The sequence below is a fragment of the Eschrichtius robustus genome, chromosome 9 (assembly GCF_028021215.1).
Source record: "Eschrichtius robustus isolate mEscRob2 chromosome 9, mEscRob2.pri, whole genome shotgun sequence".
Lineage (NCBI taxonomy): Eukaryota > Metazoa > Chordata > Mammalia > Artiodactyla > Eschrichtiidae > Eschrichtius > Eschrichtius robustus.
In genome coordinates, this window is record NC_090832.1 from 34,419,656 (window position 1) to 34,433,813 (window position 14,158).

The following is a 14,158-nucleotide window of genomic DNA, read 5'->3' on the forward strand; positions in this document are numbered from 1 at the left end:
CTATATTGGAATGCCCAAAATAGGTGACTTTAAAAAACAGACATACACAATGTTTGTAGTACTGCTTTAGGTGTGTGCCCTACAATCAATCTGAAGAGTTCTATAAATTCCATTTTGCATAATTCTCATCAAAAAGAGAAAAATGTATGGTGCATTTGCAGTTGTGTATGCTGTGTTATTTAGTATGTTTCCAACAGAAGAGGACTTCTGTTTTGAGTAGTCAGCCTCCCCTTGCTTTCGTTATTCAATGTTCGGAAAAGTTATCTCAGGCTAGCTTCTGGCTCCACAGATTGCAAAACCCTTTTCTCCTCCGCAACCTGCTTATATACTCTACTGTCAATTACTGTAGAGCCAGTTCACATACAATTTCTGCTCTTCCATCTTCATATCATGACCCTGGGGGTATCAGCACAGACTATCCATGGAAGCCATTTCTACACCAGGACAACCAGAAATAACTTAACTCTACATGAAAGTGATTGCAAACCACAAAAATGTGTTCCACTGAATCAGGATTTCTCAGCCTGGCAATATTGACATTTTGGGCCCAATAAATCTTTGTTGGTGGGAGGGAGGGACATTCTTTGAATTCCAGGTGTTTGGCAGCCTCTCTCTCCTCTGTATGCCAGTAACATTCCCACCTCCCACCCAAGTTGTGAAACCCAAAAATGTCTCTAGACATTGCTGAATATCTCTTGATGGGCAAAATTGTCCCCAGCTAATAATCAATGCATTAGACAATCAATTGTGTTCCCAGCTCATCTAATTAACTGAATACCAAAAAACTTCACTACTACTCCAATGTGTCTCAGTAGGGCAAAACATGGCACAGGGAAAGATGAAGAGGAAAGAGACAAAATCTTAACCAATTGCACATATAATAACTTTTATCTTCCACAAATTTTACAAAAAGCTTATGGTGATATGTGCACCTTGTTAGGGACTTCCCATGGTTTTGGAAGGGGTCAATGTAAGAGGCTTTATAGATTAAGGTTCATTAACTTTAATAAATCCATTTCTGTTTGTAATTGAGACTAGAAAGAAAATAATAACCGTTGATATTTTTATGCTCTATTATTCAAGGGTTCCCTAAACTTGGATAAAATGTTGCTAGTAGGCAGTGGTTGTTTAAATTGTACTGAATAGGGAAAAGCCTGGGTTTCCTCATTCATTATTACTCTCCTCGGTCTCTAGGGTGAAAGTCTGTTAGTGAAAAACATATGTGTAGTGTTCAAATAATAAGGAACTGAGCATTAAATTAAGTTAAATATGTTTCTTGCCCGCGGTGTGATGTTTTTCAAGCAAAAACTTGTTTTTCAAGTTGATGATAAAGCCCTTTTTCAGGGAACAGTCTTATTTTCTCACCAGACACTAGTATCATTTGGAAAAGAGTTTGATGAATGCTGGTGTTATGGTAAGAAGATGGCATTTGGCACGAGGCAGTTTGGGGTCCAAATCTTGCCTCAGCTCTTTACTGCAATATGGCCATTATAAAGTCAATTAACCTCTCCAAGTCTCTGAAATCTTATCTACAAAACTGTGATCGAAATACCTGCCCTACTGTATTATTGTGAGGTTTAAACACAACCCATAGAAAGTACCTTGTGCTTTCTATGGTACATGGTACATGTACCCATAAATCACACCTCCTGTTAATGTTTTAGTGTGTTCCTTGAAACACTTTAAGGAAGCATTAATCTGAAATCATAGGGAAGACATTTGTATGGAGTTGTAATTCTATTAGTTTTTACTTAATGTAGATTGATTGAGTTTCTAGGGAGAATGAAATCTGCCTGGATTTGTTGAACCCCATGAAATGCTCAATAGTTATTTGTGTAAAAATCTCTGAGCTCTAGAAGAAGCAAACAGCTTTTTCTAGTAGAGATTGATTCACTATTAATTTAATATGGTCTTACACAAAATAGTAGTATTCTTAGTAAGGTTATACACCAAGTAGCAACCATGGTTGTGTCTAAGTGGGTAGGAGTTGTGACGTTTTACAAGTTTTCTTCTTTCTAATTTTTCTGTCATGGGTGTATATTATTTTTTGTAATGAGGAAATAAGTTATTTTAAAAATTTAAAATAGTAAACTCCTGAGTACTTTGGTGTCAATGTTCTGGTAATGCTTATGTTCCTAGTAGGAAGGTAGTGCTGTACAAAACACAATTCTTCTGAGACCTAAAAATAATCATAGCCTTTAAAACTAAAATCGATCTTAAGGATTATCTTTTCCTGTGATTTCCTATGAAATATGAAGAAATGGATTCCTGGAAGTTTAGAGTACTTGCAAGCAGTTAGTTAATGATAGAACCAGGACTCCTGTGCGTTTCAACATGTTTCTGTGTAACAAACAATGAAGATCCTAGGTGACTGGGAGAAGGGTTGATTAAAAGGAATGTTCACGATTCAGGTACTGTCAGTTCCATTATTCATATTTTAATTCCTTCCAAATTATCCTACTAGTGGAATCCCAACTGCCTTGTTGCTTTGCCTCTTAAAACAAACTCTCAATAGCAAAAGTCTAAAATAGTCACAGTCTTATGATCTTCCCCTGTCCCCATCTCCCTTTTGACATTTTCTCCCAAATTCTGAATCTATGTCTTCTCCACTACCCACTGTCTTTCGCTGTTCCTGGCTGCTTAAAGTCTCTATCCTGGCCTTCACGCCAAACCTCCCTGTTTTAAAATGTTTAGGATTCCAAATTCTTCCCTCCTTCCCTAGCTCTGGTTAAATCCAACTTAAACTTCAAGATTTACCTCAAATCTGTAATCCTCTCTCTGAAGCCTATACCCAGTTCCCAAGGCAGCACTGGTGGTTGTTCCTTACAGTTTTCATTTATTAATGTTGTGTTGTGTTTCTTTCCCCAACTGGCATATGAGTCAGACAAGTCTTCTCCATTTTTGTAACAAGCTAACCTGAAATAGGATGCTAAATAAATAGAGCCTGAATGAGTGAATTAGCCTCCCGAAGGTAGCTCATGACCGCTAGATGTTTAGGGGAAAAGGATATGATAAAATAATTCAAACTGTGGTATAAATGACTGATAGAACTTCTACTCTACCCTCACAGGAACATTTGAATGCTTGATAGGACAAGTAAAATGATGGCATTTTAGACAAAGTGACTCTGGAGAGTGTCTATAATTCATAACACATAGGCAACCAGGCTGTCCTGTTACATAGACTGATCTGTACTTGAAGTACGCAGCGACTAGAATAGTCTGGTACAAGGAACTAGTAAGGCAAAACACTGGGAAATCCTAGGAAGGCATTGGGAAGTTGGAGGGAGAGGAAGAAATGAGAAAATATGGCTCAAACAACTAGTATTGCAGGTCCTAAAGCAGAAACTGGCAACGGAAACCTAGGATCACTGTTCCTCATAGAGATTTGGTCACCAAACTGCTCTTTCACGGTATTAAATTAAATACAGCCTCTTCTATGGTTGACATCAGAATAAATTTCATCCTCCAGTTTCACATTTCAGTAGCGGAAACAGACAACCCAGATCCCAAATTGTCCCCATAAAAAGTGAGAGAAACAGATGGGAGGGGAATAAGCAGAGTGAAGATATTTTGTCACCCATCCTTGCTTAGAAAATGACAGAAATTAATTGCTTCTCTATCTGTGTTTTCACAGCCGGTTGTTTGTACCTCAGTTGTGCCTATCATTTTTGCCTTTACTCCTAATTCTTTTCCACATGTCACCCTCCAAGTCCCCACACTCACCATTAGATGGTAGCTTAAGCTCTTGGAGGTATGGGACCCTGTGCGCTACCTCCTTACCCTTCAATGCCCGGTAGAGAGCATTAAATATATCAGTAGAAAGAAAGGGAGGGGAAGGAGGGAGGGAAAGATGCAGAGAGAAATTGCCCTATTAGGAAGGTATTGATTAGCATGAAGTGGGCGTATGGGGTGGCCGGCGGGCAGGGGGTGGCGGCTGCGGGGGAGTGGAGGTAATTGGATGAGCTGGAGTTGGAAAAACGGAGGTAGAAGGTTAAGAGGAAGAAAAGGGAGATGGAGATGACAGACCAATTGCAAAACCTAGTTTCATATTCACTTGCATTTTCTGTGATAACTGCTGAGAGTTTTTCAGAGTCTGGTGTTTCAATTTGTATTGAAGTAGTTAGGGCCAACTTTTCAAATTATTCCACTGCTAAATGATTAATCTACCCCCGGGCTCCTTAGTAAACTGATCAGCAGCTGTATTACTACCGGACAAAATAGTTCTGTGATGTGTCTTGTCACTTGCCAACTCAGGTGTAATTTTTCTTCATTGAGAAATCATACCTTTGGATCTGAATCACATACCTTCTTTTTAATGCAGGAGTAGGTTGCAGTAATTTAAAGGCATTTCTAGTGTCTTACCTAGTCCCCTCAAACATGTCTATTTGCTAAGATTTATAGATTCTGTACCAAGATTTATTTTTCTTGATGGTTTTGTTAAGAATTTGGAAGACCTGGTAGGTCATCCTAATACCTTTCTCTCACCAAAATCCAAGGATAACTGGCAGAATGTCACATAGAGGAGATAGAAACTTAAAAGCTACTAGAATTCTGTGATTTAGAGATGAATAAACTTAGGTTACATTTTAACCAGTAGCCTTTCCTTATGTAGATACCATTCCTGGCACCATTCACCCTGACAAGGGGTTAATTAGCATATGCTTGAGGATGCACTATTAACTCTTAGGGCACTTTAACTTTCTGTGACTTGGCAATTTTCATCTAAAAAGATTTACGAAGCAGGAAGGTAGAACCTCTTGAGTTATGCTATAGATCTACAAAACTTAAGTACCCATTCTCCTGGGGTAGTTTTGCTTATTTCTTGGGAGACTTAGCTTTTGGTTTACAAAAATAAAACCAATACATTAAAATATAAATAAGTAAATGTATCAAGGTAAAAGGAAAACCAGGGTAGAAGAGTAAAATGAGACCACTGGAAATTGAGTACATAAAAATGTAGGCCAATAAGTTGTACATAATTGCTGAATAATGACCACAAATTTAGCTCTGAGTTTCCCAGCAGCCAAAGTAAAAATGGAAACCCAGATAGTTACACAATTATTCATAAAATATAAAAAGACATGGTTTCAAAGAAAAAAAATGTTATCTCTTAATCATACAATCTTTTCTTATACTGAGTAAAAATTTTACTTTTGCTAACATTATTACCAAAGTGAATTGAACCCAGGCTTGGTTTCAAATGCAAAATACAACAAAATTATCTATGTTTGTGACATTTTTGAGATATCACAATATCAGTTGTAATGATGGCAGTTATTTCTTGGCCATCTATATATTTTACTTGGTTATCATCCATCTCCCTCTGTTAGAATATAAATACAGTGCAGAGATTTTTGCCTACTTTGCACCCTGTTGTTTAAGCAGAATAGTACCCAGCACTGTGAGGCACACAGTGAATATTTATTAAATAAATGAAGAAAAAATCAGGCTGTGTAGGACAGGCTGACAGGAGAGATGTCTTGAGTCACACCACCCTAATTAAGGGTGTATAACCAGTAACTGGATCCTACGCTATCAACCTGATTATGATTTGTTTACTGAGATATTTTACAATGGAAAGACAACATTCTGAATATGAGGTATGAACTTACCTTTCCTTTCTTGAAGCTATCTAGAAAGGGACAAAATCCTCAAACACTCAGATCTAAGATGAATTAAACAGCCCTAAACTGTTTTAGGGTGCAATCTCACTTTACCCAGGATGCCTTGGATTTAGAATCACAGCTCTCATTGCTGCAGCAGGAACTGAGTTCTGAGTATCATACGATGAGTTGTAAACCTAAACCTTCAATATCTCTGTGTGCAGATAAGTGATGTTGACAGCTGTTTGTTATGCACAAAAGAAAATATTTCGTTAGCAGGAAGAACACAAAAAGAAATAAACGAATATGTCTGCATTCTTGGTCAATATTGTAGCTATAAACAAAAATGTATTAGAAATGAAATAAAGGAAAAAATGAGCTTCAATATCTTGCATCAGAATAATAGTTTTAAGCTCCAATGGCCATAGGAGTTAAGATTTTCTTACTCTGTTCTTTTGTTCTTAAACCTTCTCTCCAGGGGTTTGTTCTTTCATTATCTCAGAATTCTACATCTTTTCCTGCCAGACTATAAAGCCATTTGACCTTGAAAAGTCTTTTCATTCATCCATCTATCCATTCATTCATTCCTCAACTCCATGCATCCATTCATTCATTCTTCAACTATCATTAATTGAACAACTATGTGACAGTAATTATTTTATGGGTGGAGATACAATGATAAACAATACACAATCCTTGACTTCCGCCAAATTAGAGTGACAGCCTATGCACCAATGAAACAAAAATTTGATTTCTGAGGAGGCAATGATCCCTAGAATTAATGACCAACTGATTCATGTAAAAAAGATTCAAGCAAGTGCTTATGATGACATGGGCTGTGGGCCTTGTAGAAAATAGAGGAAATATAGTCTTAGCCCTTTCAATAGGTTATAATCTATAGAAGATAATACAGTGAAAGTTACCACAGGAAATATACCAAATGTAAATGATGGTTAATCTTCAAGATAACTATTATAAAGGCTATTTCCTAGTTTATGTGTTCCTCTGACTAAAGAATATAGTTATACCAAACCAAAATGTGATTGCTACCATTTATAGTAAAGGATTTGTAGCAGAAGGTTAAGAAATGTATTCATAGCAAATACAGAAGCTTACAAATACACTTTTAAAATTTTATAAATTTTCTACCACAAGTGAACCTTTGTATGGTATTTTAATATATTTTTACCATTCAAAATTAGCGGGAGTTTTTAATTTGGAGGAAAGTTTATTTTATTTTTTTTCCAGTTTTATTGAATATGTTGACATACAGACTGTATAAATTTAAGGTGTACAGTATAATGATTTGAGTTACATACATCATATGATGACCAGAGTAAGTTTAGTGAATATCCATCATCTCATATAGATACAAATAAAAGAAAAAGAAAAAATATTTTTTCCTTGTGATGAGAACACAGGATTTACTCTCTTAATAACTTTCATATATAACATACAGCAGTGTTAATTATATTAATAATGTTGTACATTACATCCCTAGTACTTATTTATCTTATATTTGGAAGTTTGTACCTTTTGACCACCTTCATCCAATGCCCTGTGCCCCTCCTCTGGCAATCACAAATCTGATCTTTTTTTCTATGAGTTTGTTTGTTTTGAAGTATAACTAACACTATGTTAGTTCCTTTTGCACAATGTAGTGTGATTTGATATTTCTATACATTTCAAAATGATCACCACGATAGTTCTAGTTACCATCTGTCACCATACAAAGATATTACATTATTATTGACTATATTCCCCACACTGTACATTTCACCCTATGACTCATTTTGAAGTTTGTACTTCTTAATTTCCCTCACCTATTTCACTCATCCTACACTCCCATCCCCTCTGGCAACCACCTGTTTGTTCACTATGGCTATGAGTCTGTTTCTGTTTTGTTGTTTGTTCATTTCTTTTGTTTTTTAGATTCCATTGTACATATAAGTGAAATCATATAGTATTTGTCTTTGTCTGACTTATTTCATTTAGCATAATGTCCTCTAGGTCTATCCATGTTGTCACAAATGGCAAGGTTTCATTCTTTTTATGGCTGAGTAATATTCCATTGTATATATATATACCACATCTTCTTTACTCAGTTCAACTATTGATGTCCACTTAGGTGCTTCTATATCTTGGTTATTGTAAATAATGCTACAATGAGCATAAGGGTGCATGTATCTTTTCTAATTAGAGTTTTTGTTTTCTTTGGAAAAATACCCTAGAGTGGAATTGCTGGATATATGGTAGTTCTATTTTTAATTTTTTGGAGGAAACTCCATACTGTTTTCTATAGTGGCTGCACCAATTTATGTCCCCACTAACAGTATACGAGGGTTCCCGTTTCTTCACATCCTCATCGACATTTATTATTTCTTGTCTTTTTGATAATAGCCATTCTGACAGGTGTGAGGAGATAACTCATTGTGGTCAAAGTGAGTGTTTTGAAATGGCATATTTCTTAACACTGAAGACTGTAGAGTCAGAGTGCCTGGATTTGTGGTTTAGCTCACCACTTAAGCAAATTGCTTAATCTACTTGAGCACCAGTTTTCTTATTTTTCGTTTGAGCTTATAAAGTGGGTATAGTAACTTTAAGGATCAAATGAGATAACCCATGTGTATTAAGCTTCCTATTGATGCTGTAACAAATTATTACAAACTTAGTAGCTAAAAATTATACAGATTTATTATCTTACAGTTCTGGAGGTCAGAGAAGTGTATTTCAGTGGACTAATTAAAATGAAGGTGTTAGTAGGGCTGCATTCCACATGGAGGCTCTAGAGGAGAATCTATTCATTTGACTTTCCCAGCTTCTAAAAGCCACCTGCATTCCTTGGCTCCTGGCCCCCTTCCCCGTCTTGAAAGCTAGCAGTGTAGCATTATCTCTCTCGTCTCTCATCTCTGCTTCCATCCTTCCATTTTTTTCTCCCTTACTCTATTGCTTCTCTCTTATAAGGACCCTGTGAATTACTTTGGGCCCATCCAGATATTCCAGGATAATATTGCCATCTCAAGATCCTTAACTTAATCACATCTGTAAAGTCTCATTTGCCATATAAAGGAATATATTCACATATTCACAGTTTCCAGGGATTTTGGGGGGAGGGTGGGAGCTTGTCATTATTCTGCCTACCAACCCACATAAAGTGTTTTTTTTAATTAGCTAATATTATTATTTCTATGTACATTCCCATTGACCACCAAGCTTCTCTAAAGTTTATAAAAATTAGTTAACTGACCATTTTACATTATGCAGAAACTGAAATAAAACTAGGTTTTAATCAACTCAGCCTCTGATTCTTTTCCCAGACTATTGTAGTTTGTCATCCTTTGACTTTCTGCTGAGATCAGTGGACCATTAGCTTATATCAGCTGTAGTTGTCAACAAGTGAAGGGCTAATTGACTATTTCATTATGGCCCCAAAGAAATTACATGTGATTTTAATGCTCCACTGTGCTTGTACGGCTATTTCCTAATGAACTCTGAGTTTATTTAGTTTAGGCAGTTGTGAAGCTTTAAAAGCATATAAACGGATGTTACGACATAAAGGTATTTTATATGTCTTCTGACAGAACTTCTCAGGTGATTTAAAAACGTTCAACAACGAAATGAGAACTTACTTCCAGGATAGATAGGTATTGCAGTCAATGAGAGGCACATTTTGAGCAAACTACTTCATAGAAAGCCTGTTCAAGCTCAGAAAAGTAGTTTACATCTCATGCCTTTTTTCCCCCTTCCAGTCACAACTATCACTTTCTTCAAGATATAGCTTAAAACTGGTCATCCCCAAAAGCTTTTCCCTCCTACTGCACTTCATCAGGACCTAATATTTTGCTATCTATTTCTTCACATTTTGAATATATTATATCACACACACACACACACACATGCATGCATGATTTGTTTTCTATTATTTTTTTTTGTCTGTTAATCTCAAATGTAAACTGCTCTCCTGTATCTCTCATAGAGTAACTAGCAGCGTGTTGTACACTTAATAAATGCTTTCAAGTGACAAAATGAGTTCTTTGCTTTGGTTAAACAGGACTTCAGCACTGAAATGAGCCCCTATGTTTGTGTGTAGGTTTTAATGGTTCATTTTCTTGTCTGACTTACCCTGGTTATGAATGTGGTGGCAGCACCAACAGTGTAGGGAGGATTTTATTGGAGAACATTTGGAGGATTAGAAAAATCTCTAGAGCTTTGGAAGCACCACATTTTGTGTTCAGAATTCTATTTTATTCTGTCTCAAGACCAGAATAAGCAAAGAAGAAAGATGGCAAGATCCACAGGGTTCCATATGTGAAGCCAGCCCCCGCCCCTCCGAAGTAAGTGGGAGGAAGGAAGGAACATGATCACTAGAGAATTTCTCATTCAGCTCTATTAATTCTCCTCAGGCTGCAACTTTGCATACAAGCTTTTAACCCTGCAAAATGTATTATTGAATACATGATGTATTTAATTAGTTTTAAGAGTTATCCTCTTTCTTGGGTTTTACTAAAATAAAAAACAAAAAAATACCCCAGGATAATTTGTCTATTCAGACCAAAATAATTCAAACAGGATTCAATGGGATGCTGTATAGCTGGTGCCCTTTATGCCTTTTTTCTTATAGTGAGCCAGGGAAAAAGATACTTTTTTTGGTGTGGAAATTGCCCACTAGTATAAAGGTTGAATAAGATACCATATAGATACCATATAGTAGATACCATATAGGTACCATATAGTACCCCAGAAAAAGTTATTTATCAAACACATACTAAGGTATCATGAAGACCAAACATTTTTTTTCCCTCAATCTTTTATTAACATCATTAGACTAGGCTTTTTGAAAATGGGGAGAGACTCTGAAGTCAGAATATACCAGATCTGGAAGTGACTGTCACTGTCCCATCCCTCCACCTCAATCCAATTCACACTTTTATGATTGGCTTCCTTTTTGACCCATGCTTGTTAATTATATCCAGCTGTAGGCAAATTGCTCTTCCAAATTGACAACACTGAGCTCTCAAGCTGCTCACATTTTTTTTTTTTCTCCCTTCCCTGGATAAAACCTTTGGATCATGCATTATCTTGACTAGTGTTTTCTAAACTAATCTTCAGTTATGGATATTTTAAAGGGTTCAAGGGACTCACAAAATAACGCTGGGTTTGTGTACAGTGTGTTTCTTTCCATTTGATCCAAAATTTCCTAAGAGCATACAGAGAGGAGGATTTCCTTAGAGACTTATAAGCACATAGCTATCACAATTCCATTTGTTTCTGGAGGCTCTGGTGTCAAGATCTCAGTAGTAACTGGCCATGTTCCAGCACTACTCCTGGGATCAATGGGCTTTGACCTACAGTCTCCAACGCTCATCCAGAACAATAGCTTTCAAAGGCATAACACGCTTTTTTTTTCTGGAAGTCCCTGTTCTGTTCAAGGGCTTTATTGTCAGAAATTCTCTGCCCCTCCCTTCCTGGAGGACTCTACTGACAACATACATACCCATGCAAGGCTATGACTGTGAGGAAGTGCTTTTAGTTTTTTGTTTGTTTGGTTTTGTTTTTTCTGCTTTCAGAGAGAAAATAGAACCTCATTTCCATCCACTAGCCTAAGAAGCTCTATCTGATGAATTGGCATTGAGAAGTTTGAAAACTAATTCAAATGAACGTTTTTAGAGATGAGAATTAGGTACATAGATATTGGGGGAATGGGGGAAAAATGAAATTCAGAATCAGAATATGCAGTTCAGAGTGACAGCTTTGCTATTGACCAGCGTCAAATTTTGGCCAAGTATTTCAATGCCTCTAAACTTGGGTTTCCTTATCAGTTAAGTGAAAATTAATAATGCTACCTGCCCTGCCTACTTCGCAGGGTTGGAGCGAGGATAGATTGAGATCATGTGGGTGAAAAGGCATTACAAACTGAAAAGCATAATATAAGCAATCAGTTGTTATTAACAAACTGAGAATATTATCTAATTGCTTATAAATACATGCTGTGGGTACACTCATGGTCTCTCAGTGGGTAAATAAAACCTTGCTTTTGCTGGGTACATGTTTGTACATAATCCTTCAGTGAACAAGAAAAGAACATTTACTCAGCAGTTAATATCATCCGGGCCCTTTCATATCTATACCTATAACTAAATTTACATCTTTACAAAAATACATATTAAAATATACTATATTTCATTTAGTCCTCTGAAAAATCTGATTGATAAGCCTCGGTTTCATATGAAAGAAATTGAGACACAGAGATGTTAAATGCTGCTTAAAGCAGTGCTTCCCAAATTCTGTTCCCTGGAACCCTAATCCTGAGAAATACTTCTCTTTTAAGGAGTTCTGTTGTCCAAAACTTTGAGAAACGATGTATTCTTTTCCTCTCTCCAACAGATTCACTTTGTACAATACCATACTGGTAACCATTGAAAAGTTCTGCAGTAAAGAAGCCAGCTATAGTAAAGGAACCTGTTTAACTTTGCTCAATCTAGAGTTAAAGCTAATTTGATCTGAAGACCCTATTTTCCAATTTTACTTGCTAAATTTTGATAGAACTGGGATTCTACAGAAAACATTTTGTCAAATGTAGATCTAAATTTTTGACTGGAGTTATTTCTTGGTAAATCTGCAATCAATCAGACTACAAACCTGTCTTCTTTAAAAAGATATACTATAACCACATACCAAAAATGGTAGGAAAATAGGGAAGGGCAGTTATAAAATGTTACTATTCTACATTTACTTCTAATTATATCAATATTATGGTTTATGGGGGGTTTTTTTCAGCCTTTTTTCTTTTCTTATTTGTAATCATAGTATATGTTGACTTCATCTTCCGATTATTTAAATGTAGTAAAACATGTATAACATAAAAATTACCACTTTAACCATTTTTAAGTATACAGTTCCATGGCATTATGTACTTCTACATTGTTGTGCAACCATCACCACCATCCATCTCCAGAACTTTTTCATCTTCCCAAACTGAAGATTTATCTGTATTGTCTTCTGATCTTTTTTTTTTCACCCAACATTTTATCAGAAACATCTTCCCACTTTGCAGCTTACTCTTTTTTTAATACCTTCATTTCTAGTGGTTGTGAGATATTCAATACAGATAATGCTCATGAATCTGCCTATGGTTGGACTTTTGTATTATTTCCAGTTTTCCCTTTTGTAAGTGATAAATATCTTTGTGTCTGTAACACTTCCCATATTTTGGATTATTTCCTTTGAATAGCTAGTAGATTAAAGAATACAAACATTTTAGTGATTTTTTTGAACACATGTTGACAATTTTTTTTGTTATATCAAATTTACACTTCTATTGTTTGATTGATACATTCATCCATTCTTTCAAATTAACAAAGACCTAGTAAATTCCTAGTATTTGCCGAGTACTATGTGAAAGACACATATATTCTCTACTCAAATGATTTCAATATACCGTGGCCAGCATTAGGTATTGTGGCCAGCATTAGTGACAACTAAGGACAAAAGTACTGATTTACTTGTCCAAAAGTTTTGTTGCATTGCTTTGATTTTTAGTGAGAAGACATCCTTGCTAGTTTGCTGACTCCATTTGAGGATTTCCTGGTCCCTCTTTGTTTCCCCTCCCCCACTTCTTACCCATATATGTGCTGTTGGACAAATTAATCTCTAACTTTGTTTCCTCATTTGTCAAATGAGAGTAATAACTGTACTGGTGTCATAGGATTGTTGTCTTAACTCAAGGAGACTTTGTATATCTTAATGTCTCAACGAGACATTATGTATTTTAAACCAGTGCCTAGCACATTGTAAGCACTCTGTAAACACTACTTGTTATTGTTATTACTTCCTGCATGGAGAAAGTGAGATGAATCTTCTGTCAGTTGACCCAAGGAATGGGCAAGCTAGAACTGTGTGCACTTTGCCCTGGCACTGTATGTCAATTTTTAAACAAGCTTTCTGTGTGTTTAAACAAACAAACCTACCAAGTCATGAACTCTCTGTCAGGAATAGAACAGATTAATTAGTATATGGATGGGGGAGGAGGGGTGTTTGTTTTTCCTGAGACATATTATTGCTAAGTTTTACAAAGTTCTGCTTAGTCCTTTAACAGGAAAATATATGTCCTTCAGTTTTTGTTACCTAGGATTTAGGAATATTCTTCAAAGAAATAGGAACAGTGATGTGCTAACAGTTATAGGTTAATGACTTAAAAAGTAATCTACATTGCACCCTAAGGAAGAATGAACTTATTGCTGAATTGAATTGACAAGTGCTGAGCTAGTCAGTGTGCCAATGAGACAGCTATGAGACTGCCAGTTACGTTTAATCAAGCGTCTATTCTTATCAAATTTTTAAAGAAGTATTTTCCTTGCTGATTGGTATATATATATGTGCGTGTATATATATAACGAGTTCTATCATAAACCTGGTCTTTAATAGCGTATACTTAATCTGAATAAAGGGATAGGTGTCCTGGTAAATTGTGTGAATATTATATTAAATTGAATGTCACATTGTCCGTGATTTACAAAAGCTAAAGATGTCTGAGTAACTGACAGATGTCAATCA